Consider the following 13,452-nt stretch of genomic DNA (forward strand, 5'->3'; position numbering starts at 1 on the left):
GGGTTATCTAATGTTTACCGCTTTGTTTGGTTTGTGTGTGTATATATACACACACCACACTTGGGAAATACCATTCATGTGGAGTGCAGTAATAAGTATTGAACAGTGTTTATTTCATATCTAATATTGTTATGTAATGATCGATTTCATTACGTTTCTGTTCCTACTTTTCAAACCAGAAATCTATATGTGATCTGTACGTACATTTGCGGTTGTTGTAGGATGAATTCGAGTAAGGGCTTGCCAGAACTAAGGACAATTTGGACTAGCACTACTTTTTCTAGAAGCCCATTCTAGATTCTTTATTCGCTAGACTCGCATACCTCGGCAGGTGTTCTTTTTAAGTGAAGTCCATCAGTTCAGTAGTGTTCACTACTATATTGTGCTCTTTGATACAGAATGTTGTGGTTTTGTATTGCTAATTTATTCTCCCCTATCCCCTTGTCCCATTAAATCAAATTGCATCTGCCTGTCATAATTTGCACTGCATGGGTGGAGCAACAGTTGCATTCTTTAATTTGAACCACTTTACAAGCTCATAATTGGAGGTGCATAATGACAGCGGTCTGCGGTATCACGTGTGTATAAGCCTATGTGCTTGTCGGATAGCCATGCATGTGTCCTGTTCCTGATTTCTTTAAGGTGACTTGGGAATAGCATGACCCTTATTGTTGGTGCTTAGTGTAAATAATTTGTGAGTAGACCCCTAATATATTTTGTTTAGCTTTCTTGAATGCAACGCATCATTTCCAGTAGGTTTTGGGTTTAAAACTGACTACATCTTATTATGGGTATTTTTTTTATTTGTAGAGGTTTGACACAGAGAGTTAACACTTCAAATTAGTGCATTTCAAAAGAGTTTTTTTTCATTTTTATTACATTTTGTCAGACCAGATACATTGAGTATTGACTGTTTGTATTAAATCAATACATTTTATTCTAGACACAACATCAACAGTAATCACTGCAAACGTGTAAAAAAGTGTTTCTCACCAAGTCTCTAAGTCCATCTAACCTATTGACATTGATTGATACAAAAGGGTCCGTCGCATAATATAATTAACAAAAACTTTATTTAGAGCAGTGTATACATTAGGGCCAAACTAATAAACAGGGAGTCTATGGAATAAACCAAAGTTGCAGGATGAAGATTCTACTGGATGTGGACAATGCTTCAGGGCAACTTTAAGAGAAAGGGGCTCTCGTGGAAGTTAAAGAGTGTCCAAATAAAAAGTTACCTTAGTTCTCCGAATCTCTCCCATCAGGTTAAACCAACAACCCATATGTTTACAAGCTCAGGTTGAAGAGGTTCACGCTCCCTTCTTCTTTAGACTTCTCAGGGTCCCTTCGCTTTGGCTCTCAAACCCAGGCTCCAGGGCATCTCACACCTTCCTTCTTTGGTCTTCTCAGGGGTCTCTCCCTGATTGGTTGTCGGTCTTTAGTGTAAAGGGGTTTCTGCACCCGTCTTCTTGCTTACACAAGGTAAACATCCTCCTGAGTCTCAGCTTTGGATTGGGGCATGTTAGTGGGCTTGGTCTTGGGGGTTATAAGGGATAGGCCTTCCAACAAAGATTCGAGCCACAGGAAAACAGGAGGCTGCACTGGAGTCTTAACAGGGTATGGCCTAGGCCCCTTAGCATCCCAATCTCTCTCTGTGTCCATGGTCTCCTACCACCTGTTCCAGTCCCTCTTTCCTCCTTGACGTTCCTAAAAGACTCAGCACTTGTTCCTCCTCTTTCTCTCCATTCCTTCCAAGTTTCTCCTGCCCCTCCTCAATTCATTGCTATGTGTTTTTTCCTCAGCCCCTCCTAGTGAACTCCTTTTATGTTTTAGGGTTCACCACCTTCTCTCCTGATCTTCCACTTGTCCTCAGATTTAAAGTCTTCTTCCTTCTCCTTAACAATATTGCACTTGTTCTCCATATTACATCACCTACTTCTTCACCAGCTTGAGGTTTCTCCATCTCTCCTCTCCACTTCCTTCTACCACCCCCACCTCACCTACATGGTATTCCTCCATGTCATCTCCTCCACCTTTTCGATGTTTCTCCCCTCCTACTCCACCTCTCTTAATTCCCTACCTCCAGTGCCAGTCTTTCCCCAGCCTCCTGGGCCTTCTCTGCAGCCTCCTGACTCCTCCAGGATCTTGTCACCTGTTCACCCCAGAATCCAGGGGCTCTCCACACGTCTCATGTCTCCAGCGCCTTCTCTAGCTCTTTTCATTCATCTATTCAACTAGGTCTGACTGAGCGTTCCCTCCTAACTCACCCAGACGCCCGGCACAGGTCAAGCCTTGGTCCCACTTTCAGCCTCTTTCTGGTGTAAGGAGACTCAGTTGTGGCTCCTTTGGCTGCTGCAATGGGAGTTGGTTGTTGGGCTCTTACCCTCGGTTTGGCTTACAGCCATAATGTACTGCCTGTTAAAAATGTGCTGTTCCTTCCAGCCCCTCTCTGATTTAAAAGAACTCGGGTGTCTCTTCAGGCAGCAGGTATGGGGATTGGCTGGTGGGTCCCACCCCTGAGGATGGCTTCCAGTTCCCACATGACTGGCTAGCACCCCATAGCCCCCATTGGGCACGCCTCACTCTAGTTGTCCCACCCTGGCCCTCAGAGCAGATTACCTTAGCCTCTCTATCCTTAACTGTATGAGAGTGATGGCCTTGTGAGATGACTGCCTCTCAAATTTCCTATTCTAGTTGCCTTTCTTGGTGTAAATCTGTATGGAATGTCTACACCTGTACAAAGATAGCTGAGCAGGCACGTGTTGCCACTTCTCAATTTCCTTAGAGGCACTGTGGTGGCCATAGGATGAGCCAATGCCTTCCATGCGTGGCATGGTGGGGGTATACATGGGATTCTTCCAATGTTGCCCTTGGGCCCATAATTAACTAGCTTGTGGCACCACCCGCACACCTTGGTTACCCGCCATGTACCAACAAGATCAGGCATGAGACTTTACCACAGCCCTCTACCTGCAGCCCCAATATCCTCATACTTCTGGGGCAGTCTCTATAATTTAAGTGTGCGTATCCGTTGATTTAAGCATCCGTGTTACTGTGAGCTATTCAGCCAATGGGGGTGGTGCAGCTTTGATCAATTTCTGAGATATATCTGTCATTGCAGACCCACGGCTTGCACGAGCACTACCTAGGATTTCAAGTTCAATTATGATAAACCGTGAAAAAGATCTTGGGACAGACTTGTCCAATCATTTATAAAACTCTACCAGCATTCTTTAAGATCTACATCAAAATTCATGTATGCAAGTACATTTCAATTTATATCGATGAAACCTCCTCATCTTTCAGTACCTTCTATATATTTCTAGTTATCTTTGCTAAGTGCTGAAGGCCCTATAATATGACTTCGTGTGTACTGATTGTGCTAAAGTTCACTTCTTATTGCACCCCGAGAGCTTGCCTCAATTCCTTTTTTTTAACGTGTTTGTCCCATTTCCATGTCCCTTGAACTTTAATTAGGAGCATTATGGTGGCAGAAACTAGCATCTAATTGATCCCCTATAGAGGATCTCTGAACCCCACACTTGTTCCTCCAACTGCATCTCCAATTGGAAGGATCAAGCAGATGCTATAACACGTCTCAGTTGTATTTACAAATCTGCCCATATAATGTCAATGCTATAGACGCACCTTAGACAGTTGGTAATCTGTTCGAAAATGGCTGTTGTGAAGGACGGAAAGGGGAATAACTTTGAGTGTCGTGAGCAAAGCAGTGATAGCTAATGACGAAATAAGCCTTCTTAGAGCAAAGGTATAGAGGGTGAAGACCGAATGTCCACTGACTGATCCTTGGGGGGACCCTGACAAGGAAAGGGCTGGGAAGGTTTGCGAGGTTGAGGAGATTTTAAAGGAGCAACCTTCCAGGCAGTGGGCAATCCAGCAGCAGCCCAAGGTCCTAGAGAGTGGGAGGGGAGAGGAGTGATTGACAGTGTCGAAAGTGGCAGAGCTGTCCAAAAGAATGAGTATAAAATAAATGTTCTAGTGGTGAACAGCAGAAAGAAAGTTGGATGCATGCAGGATTGCAGTCGTGGTGGGCTGTTTACTACAGGGGCCAGTTTATAGTGGAGAGGAGCGCCTGCTACCTTCTTTGTAATGTTTGCAAGGAACTTGGGGTTGGTCACCCTGAGTTACCTGGGGGCAACCAGACGTGGACTCCCTGCTCACTGTGCTCAGAGAGACAAAGCTTCACCTCACTGATGAGGCCCAACAAGGCTGAAACACGTGTATGGGGTTGCTTTTGGTACTCTTGTTCAGAGAGGAATTGCCATAGCATTTCGGTGCTGGACTGCCCATGTGGGTGGGACAAAGACTGATATGCAAATGGATAACAGTGAGCAAAAAGCGTGTGCTGCAAACTCTCATCTCATAACAGGCTATCATGCCATGTTCTTTCTGGAGAGGAGCGCCTGCTACCTTCTTTGTAATGCCAGATTATAGTGGATCACCAAGGCCATTATCTTCCAGCTACTTAGTGATCCAGTTGAAAACCACCTGCTTAAGGACCTTTGAATAATGTAGAAGGAAGGAAACTGGTCGTTAACTCGCCAGGACATTTGGGTCAGCAGAGCGTTTCTTCAACAGCTGTATGACAGTTGCAGATTTTAAGTGGGCCGGGAAAAGTCCAGCTGAGAGACAGAGGGAGAGGTTAAAGAGCTAAAACCGATAAGGGCAGGTGATTCAAACGAAGTCTTAGGGAGATTAGGGAGCCTACTAGGGCTGAGTGGTGAACCTTGGCCAGAAATGGCTAGAGTTGTTTAGGGGGCTTACTATGGCTGGGTGGTTACCTTGGGCAAATAACATATTTCTTTTTTCAATGTCTTCATATGAAAGGAGCAATATTTGACAACAACCCCAATTGAAGGGTTCATTCTCACATAAGCATTCAGCCTCCGAGATCAATCACAAATCCTTACTTTAAGGGAGGGGAAGAGGAGAGAGCCATTGAAGGATGGCACAGAAAGGAGGTGCTTTGTAAGTAGTGATTGTGCCCAACAATTAGAATCTCTGTTTTCCTCCATTTAGCTTCAAATTGTTCAGAGCAGTCAGCCGAGTAGAAACATTAAACAGTGGCCTTGACTGTCAGAGACGTGCAGAGAAATGTTGGCACCATCCAAATAGGAACAAATGCATAGGTGGTGTTCACAGATGGTGTCCATGATGGGTTTCATATGAATGTCAGAGAGTAAGGGGGAGAGTTGGGAATCTTGCGTAATCCCAAAAGGGAATTGGGGCAGAAGGGGAAATGCATTCCCCCAGTCTGATTTCATGGTGCATTTTGGATAGGAATAGGTGATCAATATTAACTGTGTCTAAGACGAATGAAATATCGACAAGAACGAGCATAGTCAGGGAGCTTTTGTTGGCCATGCCAAATATGTTGTCCTGCACATTTGAGTTTCAGAACAGAGTCCACCAAAATGTGGTTTCCAAATGGTTTTGAAGTTATTTGGAAGGCATTTTCCAGGAATTAAGTGATCAATGGAGGGCCCACAAAAGCGCACTCATTGTCACAAATAAGTGGATCAATTATGGACTGTTTTATAAGGGAGTAACAAAAGAGTCACATATTGAGTGACACTAAAGGGTAGGTTGCTGACATCCGTTATTGGAACCCTAGTATTTCATCACAATCAGCAATGTTAGCAGCAAGACAAAGGTCATCAGAGATTTTGGCTGATGTACATTTTTTGTTCATAAGGAGAAAGTCCTCCTGGACTGCCTTATTGAAATTGAAGGCAGGGGATGTGCAGAAAATGAAGTGTGTGTTAGGGTGAGTAGAGAGATCTGATCAGCATAATTACTGGACTTGGCACAGGAGATTTTTACCTCAGATACAATATTTCTGACCTTAACACCGAAGATGGTGTAAAGGCCGATGAAGAACCCCTGGGAGAGAGAGATGGAAACTTGAGGGCAGACAGTCTAGCCTAGTGTGTAGACTAGAAGGAAGAATGCATGCTTTAAGTCTTTTCACCACCTCTTAGATTTTACCTGAATGGAGGATTTATTAACCTCATTGGTGACTTTAATGTAAAAGTGTCTTACTGCTTTGCACAGTTGAGGAAAGATGTGAAAGAGTTTCTGCACCATACTGTTTCCAGTTACCTGTCATTTGTGGGGTTTTTCTTGCCAGTTCTTCTGTGAGCCAGCTGTGGTGTGGAAGCCTTATTAGAGCACGTTTTATTATCGTTACACAGTGAAAAGGTGTGGAATCCAGGCGCTAACCACAGTAGAAGCCTGCATTGTCTGCTCCTCCTTCCTTTGTTCTTCTCACAGCTCCCAGCTCTCAGGCCAATCAGCAAGAAGGCAGGGAATGAAGGCTCTAACCACCTGTAAAGTTAAAAGGTGCATTCCTGTCTTTTCATTGTCATGTATTCATGCTGGCCACTTGTCAGAGACTTGTGCAAGCTGTGTCAAAAGAAGCCCCAGGTGAGGCTGCCCTTTTCCCCAGGCAGACACTCTAATACTCACGACCACTCACTTTGGCTGCAGTCACCAACCTCACAATAGAGCTCTCTGATGAGAGCTCAGATTCTTCATTTGGATGCTTTTCAAGTGGGCAATGTCATTAGTGTTGGTGGACACAGTTTCTGAGAGAGGACAGAAAGGTGCCTGGTGAGGCATTATGTGGTAAGGTGAGCCCTTGCGCTCAGGGTGATTCTTACATTTCCCCCGAAAATGGGTTTATTTTGGAGCCGGGGAGCAGTTGGAGCAGTATGTCTTGGTGAAGTTAGTGTAAGAGAATTGAATGAAGGCTTGGAGTTGGGAAGCAAGCCCAATGTAAGGTTGATTACAGGGGTAGATCATTTGTAGGCAATAATTTCACATGACCTCAAGGCCATGCCCTTTAAATGGGGGTTGGTTCTTTGGCAAAGAGCCGGAATCCCAAAGTGTCACCAACGTTGAGGAGTTCTATGGGGCTAGGGACTGATTCATAATTGATCTAAAGGTTTACATCGCCAACACTATAGAATTTGAGGCTAGAAACAAGTTGGATGAGAAAATTTGTTCTTCGGTCTCCTGTTGGTTCATAGACAGGGTTAGACATTCCCAGGAGCTGGGAGCTACTTAGCAGCTACTTGTAGCCTGGAAGAGGCTGGTTGGCTGAACAGCTACTAGCAGCTAATTATTCAGGATTCCTAGTGCCATTCAAACATACCTATGTGACAATAAATGTGGATGTTTGGAATGTTTCTGAAGGAGAATTCTAGTATATCTAGAAGACATTTTATTTATTTATTTTTTATTTTTTATTTATTTGCATTTTTAAAGCGCACAGATGCCCCCGGTCATCGTGGCGCTGTTACATGAATGTTTACTTGGCAAGGGTGAGTATCACAAAAGCAATGGAGACATGGTTACAGACATAGTCGAAGATACGAAGTTACATGGGAACAGTGAGCGTGGGTGCAGTAGTATGTTACAGACATTATTTACATTGCAGTAGTGTTATAAGAGGGATTCACTTAAATAGGGTGGTTTTCAGTGCTTTTCTGAAGGCAATGAGGGATGTTTCCGCTCTCAGTTTGGGCGGTAGAGAGTTCCAGGCTTTTGGTGCTAGGACTTCGAAGCTCGAGCCGCCAGCTTTAACTCTATTGAAGTTGGGGACTGAGAGTTGGTTCGCGTACAGGTCCCTTTTGGGTCTGAGTGTCTGGACTGGTTGTATCTGATCAGTAAGGTAGCTAGGGGCAGATTGGGATATGCATCTGTGGGTAATGGTTAGAGTCTTGAACTGGATGCGCTCTTTGACTGGGAGCCAGTGAGCATTTTGTCTTGCTAGGGAGATGTGTTCCCTCCTGGGAATATTAAGGGCTGCTCCCAGGGCTTTGTTCTGTGTGATTTGGAGTCTATTAATGTTTTTGGCAGAGGTGCCTATTAGAAGGACGTTGCAGTATTCCAATTTTGCACCTATGGTGGCCCTGGCTATGTTGAGGCAGTTTGTAGTGGATAAGTGAGGCTTTACTGCATTGATTATTTTGGTTCTTAGAGCTGCTGAGGAGGAGATGTAACTGACATGTCTATCCATGGACAGGGTAGAATCTAGATAGACTCCCACGGTTTTTACAGCAGAGGAGACTGAGGGTTTTTACAGCAGAGGAGACCGAGATGACCGAGTTCTCAATTAAGAAGGTGCTGTATTTGCTGTCTAGTTTGCTGAGGGATTCTTTGGGGCCCACCAGTAAGATCTCTGTCTTGTCTCCATTGAGACAGAGGCCATTGGCTGCCATCCAAGCCTGGATGATTTCATATGTGTGTTGTAGGGTTTTTAGGTCTTGCTCGTAATCGCCAGTTAATGGGAGAAGGATTTGTGTATCGTCGGCATAATTGTTGAACGTTATGCCGAATTCTTCTAGGTCGTTGAATAGAGGGAGTGTCAATAGGTTATATAGTGTGGGGGAGGTGCAGGAACCTTGTGGTACTCCGCAGTTGATGGGGGAGGGAGTGGCTGATGCTTGGTCTAAGTAGACTCTCATAGCTCTGCCCTCCATGAAGGATGAGATCCATGTTGTGGCTTCAGTAGAGAAGTGAGCTGTATTGGTGAGGTGTGTCTTTAGTGTTTTATGGTCGATTAGGTCGAACGCAGCCGACAGGTCAAGGACTAGGAGGATGGCACATTTGCCTTTATCCATATTTTTAGGAGTTGTTTTTTTAGGTCGAGTAGCGCTGACTCTGTGCCATGGCGTGGTCGAAAACCGGACTGTCTCTTGCCTAGGATGTTATGAGATTTGAGGTAGGCTTGTATCTGTAGATAGGCAGCCTTATCCAGGATTTTCAGCAAAAATGGCACTGTTGTAATGGGCCTGTAGTTGGGCGAATCTGGGTCTAGAGTGGGCTTTTTTAGCAATGGAAGAACCCAGGCTTCTTTGAGGGAGGAGGGTACTGAGCCAGTGGCAAATGATGCATTGATAAAGGTTGCAATGAACGGCGCTAGGGACTCAGCGCAGTCTTTGATTATGTTTGCTGGACAGATGTCTCCTTTGCAAAGTGAGGGTTTTATTTGTTTCATAATGTGTAAGACCTCAGGAGCGGTTACCTTTCTAAAGGTGAATGGCGGTGGAGGGTTGCTATTGTGTTGAGTGGGGAGCTTAGGGTTAGGGGCGGTCCGGTTTTTTTGTGAGGGGACTTGGGTAGATTGCCAAGGTTAGTTTTGATTTTCTTTTGGAGTAGGTCTAATTTGTCAAGCATAGCCTTCTGGATGTCATTACACCATTTCTCGTCTTTGACTGTTTGATGTTTGGACTTGGGAGGTATGACTAGCTCGTTGAAGATAGCGAATAGTTTAAACCACAATGGGTTAGAGTAAATGGACAAAAAGAAATGGAATGTGGAAGTTGTGTTTGCAACTCGCTAGGTACTAGCTCCAGGTTCCCCAGAAGTAGCTCCTGCTTATTGGGAGTTGCCGGATTGCGAGGAGATTTTCAAAACTGATGTAGTTTTGAGAGGCAATAAAGGAAACTGTGATGAGCAAGCCATCTCCTTCAGATAATCGAGTAGGTCAGTTGACAAATGGAAGGGGAAATACGGTGGAAGATGTATTTGTAGTAGTCACTGAACCAGGTCTCACTTGGAAAGATGCAGTCAAGTTTACAGTTATTTATGGTGTGATTGATGTAACAAGAATGTTGGATGGTGGACTTTGTGTTAATTGAAGCACATTTCATTGAACCGGATGACGGAGCACAGAATGTTTTTGGGAAGAAGAATTGGGAGAGTGCCACGTTCTGACGGCTTGCTTAATTGGTTGAGGCTAAGTGGGGTGATTTTCAGATAGGACAGAGCGCATCTTTGTATCACCCAGAATCCCGGTTTTCTCGAAAATGATTTCTGATACTTCATGCATTTTAAGCGAGGAGCTCCTGGCACTGAGTGTATTTTATGGGGAGGAGTTGCAAGTCACAATTCAGTTGAGCAATGGTAAAGAGGAGCCCTAATCAGATGCTGCAATTTATGTGCTGAATAAAGAAGAGCGTGACCTGGAGCCCAAATTAATTCCAAGATGGCGGGACTTAGCATTTGTATACCGGGTGTTGAAGGGTTAACAGTGCAAACATATACCAGGGTAAGAACTGGAGGACATAATTATGTTTTAACATTGATAGCCTGAGGCCAGGATTGACAAATTACAGAGAGTGGCCCCATGGACACCATGCAAGAGATGTTGTTCAGTGGTCATTTTGATGTGGGTGGAAGGGTTTGCATTTTAAGGAGTTCCTTTGATGAGCAGGGGAGAGTATTCCAGTGGAGTGGGGAAAGTTCGGAAAAGGAAAAAACATGTGAAGTGGCAGAGGGGGATGGGCAATGATTGGTTGTGCAAGCAATGATGAAATGCAGAGAGTTTGAGAGGATGAGTAGAGTCAGATGCAGTCAGCGAGGTAGTGGGGATAAAGACCAAGGATGATTGATAGACAAATAACAGGAATTTAAAGACAGTGATTTTGCATGCATAGCCATTCAGCATGGTGACAGTAGGGAGAGACTCTGAGTAGGTTATGAAGGATGTGTGTCACAAAGTTGAGGGCATAAAAAGAGTTTTGTTGTAGACCAAGAAGTCGTGCCAGGCAGTAGTCCAGTTTGCTGATCATAAATGCTGAAGATTGTTTAGGAGGCTGAGTCTGACTGCAGTGTCAGTGGCACTGAGTAGCTGGGAGAGTTTCAGGTCACTTTCAAAGGGAACCCAATGGTTGCAAGCCCTGGGAGAAATGGTGAGGAGGTTTGGGGAGAGAGATGGAAAAGGGGTGACTGGTGTTGGCATTAGAGCCAAGAAGAAAGATGATTTTTGTCTTTGAGGAGTTGAGCACAAGGCAGCATAGAGACATCCAGTGGTGGATGTTGGATATGCAGTTGGTTATGTGTTCAGAGATTGGGGGAATGAGGGAAGGGAATGAGAAGAAGGTCTAAGTAGTATCAGCAAAGAGTGGATAAACAAAGTGAAGGGAGGGAATTAATTTGCAGAGGGATGAAGTGTCTAGGGTGAGAAGTTGGCCTAGTGCTGATTCTTGAGGACTTTCCACTGGGAGCATTGGAGTCCCATGAATGTAAGGTGCAGCCAGTGATCACAGGCGGCCCCGGTGAAAAGGAGAGCTTTGGGAAGTGCTGCTATCAGCCAATGCAGAATGAGCGGGACGAGGGAGTAGAGTGAAGTGGCTGGTTTCAGGGGAAGAGACACACTGCAAGGAAGCTCCTCACCCACCACCATCTTGAGGATGCACAGGTTGTTTCATCTTCAAAGCCGTGTAATGAAACACATAACCCTGGAAATAAAACAGTGAGTTACCTAGAAATTAGTTATTTACTGATATTCTCTCTCCGATACACAGCAGCTCAGCATGGTGGTTTCCATAAACAAATAGAACCTTACAAAATTCAAGATGGTTGAGCTGTAGTGCATCCCATCACTATCCTCTGTCATGTGGTAAAGCCCAGAAAATAGAGCATAATAGGAAAAGAGGCATATCTAAAACTTCCTGACCTAATAGAATTCAAAAGAAAATGGAGTCAAATTACCTACCAATTGGGGATCAAGAGAATGGGAATGAGAAGAGCAAGATTGTTGGAAGTCAGTGAGTCATTTTCAGAAACTGGAGGAAGAAGCTCTGAGATACTGTACTGAGAGGGGACTGCATCTGCCTCCCTGTGCTTGGTTGCCACAAAGAGGGACAGATACATCAAAGATGCATTGAACCTGAGGGAGGCATTGAAAAGCTTTAGAAAGCAGCAAGAACCTAATAGTGGTGCTAAAATGTCTAAAAGAAGTCTAGAACTTAAGAGGGTTGTTGTTTTGGAAAAAGTCTAAAGCCTGAGAGGGGCACTAACAAGTCTGAAAGATGAAAGGAACCTGAGAGAGGTGTTGCACATTTTTTCAAAGTGCCTAGAGCCATAGAAAAGTGCTGAGAAGTATGAATGTCCCCAAAGCTGAGAAGAATTGGTAAAGATTGGTAACCTCGAGAAAGGAGCAAAGAGGTGGAAGACCAGAGACTAAGTAATCCTGACAGAGCCAGGAGAAACATAACCATATGGGAGTAATGTGGTCTAATAAAATAACACAGAATGGCACTTTCAGGCAAAGAAACAACGTCCTTTTGTTATTAATACCACTCTGCCACAATCTCCAAAACTCACTTCCAGAATGTGCGCCTTGAGGTCCGAAACGTGGGATATAAGTGTGCCACCTAAGTTTCGTAGTTTCTATATCTGAATCTCCTTCCTCTTCAGTAACTGTGGTAGGCATTTTGTGTATAGGCCCTGTCTTAGTAGTGGCACCTTTGTTCCCAGTACTCAATATTGATTTTGACTGCTGTTAGGAAAAATTCACATTCATGGGTAATGTTCCCTCGAGTTGGGTACTCCCCAACATTTTTGCTGCTGTTTTAACACCATAGTCTGACTTTGCAGTGAAGCAAAGCCTTCACTGGGCTCACTTTGTTATGGGGAAACTGACATGCCCTTAAAGACAGTCAGTACTGGGAGACTTTGTTTCCCTTATTCCTTTCCAATGTTGCAAGTTTTCTGCAACATGTTACAAGTGCACAATGTACCTTACAGTACAGTGCGCTTTGGTCTTCCTTTCATTTCCAAATTCCCTATACTCCTTGAGAGGATTTGTTAGGAGAGGTGCAGATGTGTCTTGGACCTGGGCTGGTGGTAGCTTATCTTTTTCGGGTATTTTTAACCCTTTCTTGCCATGCAAACCGTGTTTACCACGGTTGGCACAGGAAGGTGGCATGGCTCCAAAATGGCCATGCCACAAGGTTCTTTGTCCTGTCCTTTGGCCATCTTGCCCCTTTGTCTTCCCCAGTTCGAGCCAACCCATGTCAGTCCTTATTTGGGCATGCATTCTCCCGCAAAACGCCAAGCTTTTGTGGGCTTCTGCATGCCTGGTGTGTGTTCTTCCAGGATGTGGGCTGGACTGTCTAGTTCCAATACACATCCTGGGTGCCAGGGAGTCTGGTGTGCTGTGAATGACTGGGACCACAGTGGGCCGTGATTGGTCCACGTCTCGTGTGCCTGTATGTGAGCAGATCTCCCTTTGGGTGTGCTTTGTTTTGGCGGATAGGATCCAAGTACTCTGAAACTAAGAAGCCGAGTCGAGGAACCACTGGTGACCCGCTGGAAGGTTTGGCACCCTGAGCCCACTGTTGTCCCACTGGGCCCCTCTGCATCTGATCGAACTAGGTTGTCTGCAAAGACGCTTCAACCCATTGGAATAGTGGGACCAACTATTCTCACCACCTTTATCAAACCCTGCAAGTAAGCCTTCTCAGAAGTGTCCCTGGGCCAACCAGTGGGCTGACCAACTTGCACAGGACCTTTGCTCTGACACTGCTGCTGTTTTGAGGAGACCCTTGAAACTTGGTACATTGCAAGCTGTGTGTTCACGCCACTCCTACTGAATTTCGTACACTTGGCATTCCCAGGTCTGGAATAAAGAGAGAG

At 44.8% G+C, this 13,452-nt stretch overlaps 1 protein-coding gene across 3 annotated transcripts in view; it reads left to right on the forward strand.

Annotated features, from left to right (window-relative positions):
• LOC138487944 (calcium/calmodulin-dependent protein kinase kinase 1-like) overlaps positions 1-13,452 on the forward strand; it is a 1,547,719-nt gene that overhangs the window by 1,031,677 nt on the left and 502,590 nt on the right. The window lies entirely within an intron of this gene.

The sequence above is a fragment of the Ambystoma mexicanum genome, chromosome 9 (genome assembly GCF_040938575.1).
Source record: "Ambystoma mexicanum isolate Mex_15411 chromosome 9, UKY_AmexF1_1, whole genome shotgun sequence".
NCBI lineage: Eukaryota > Metazoa > Chordata > Amphibia > Caudata > Ambystomatidae > Ambystoma > Ambystoma mexicanum.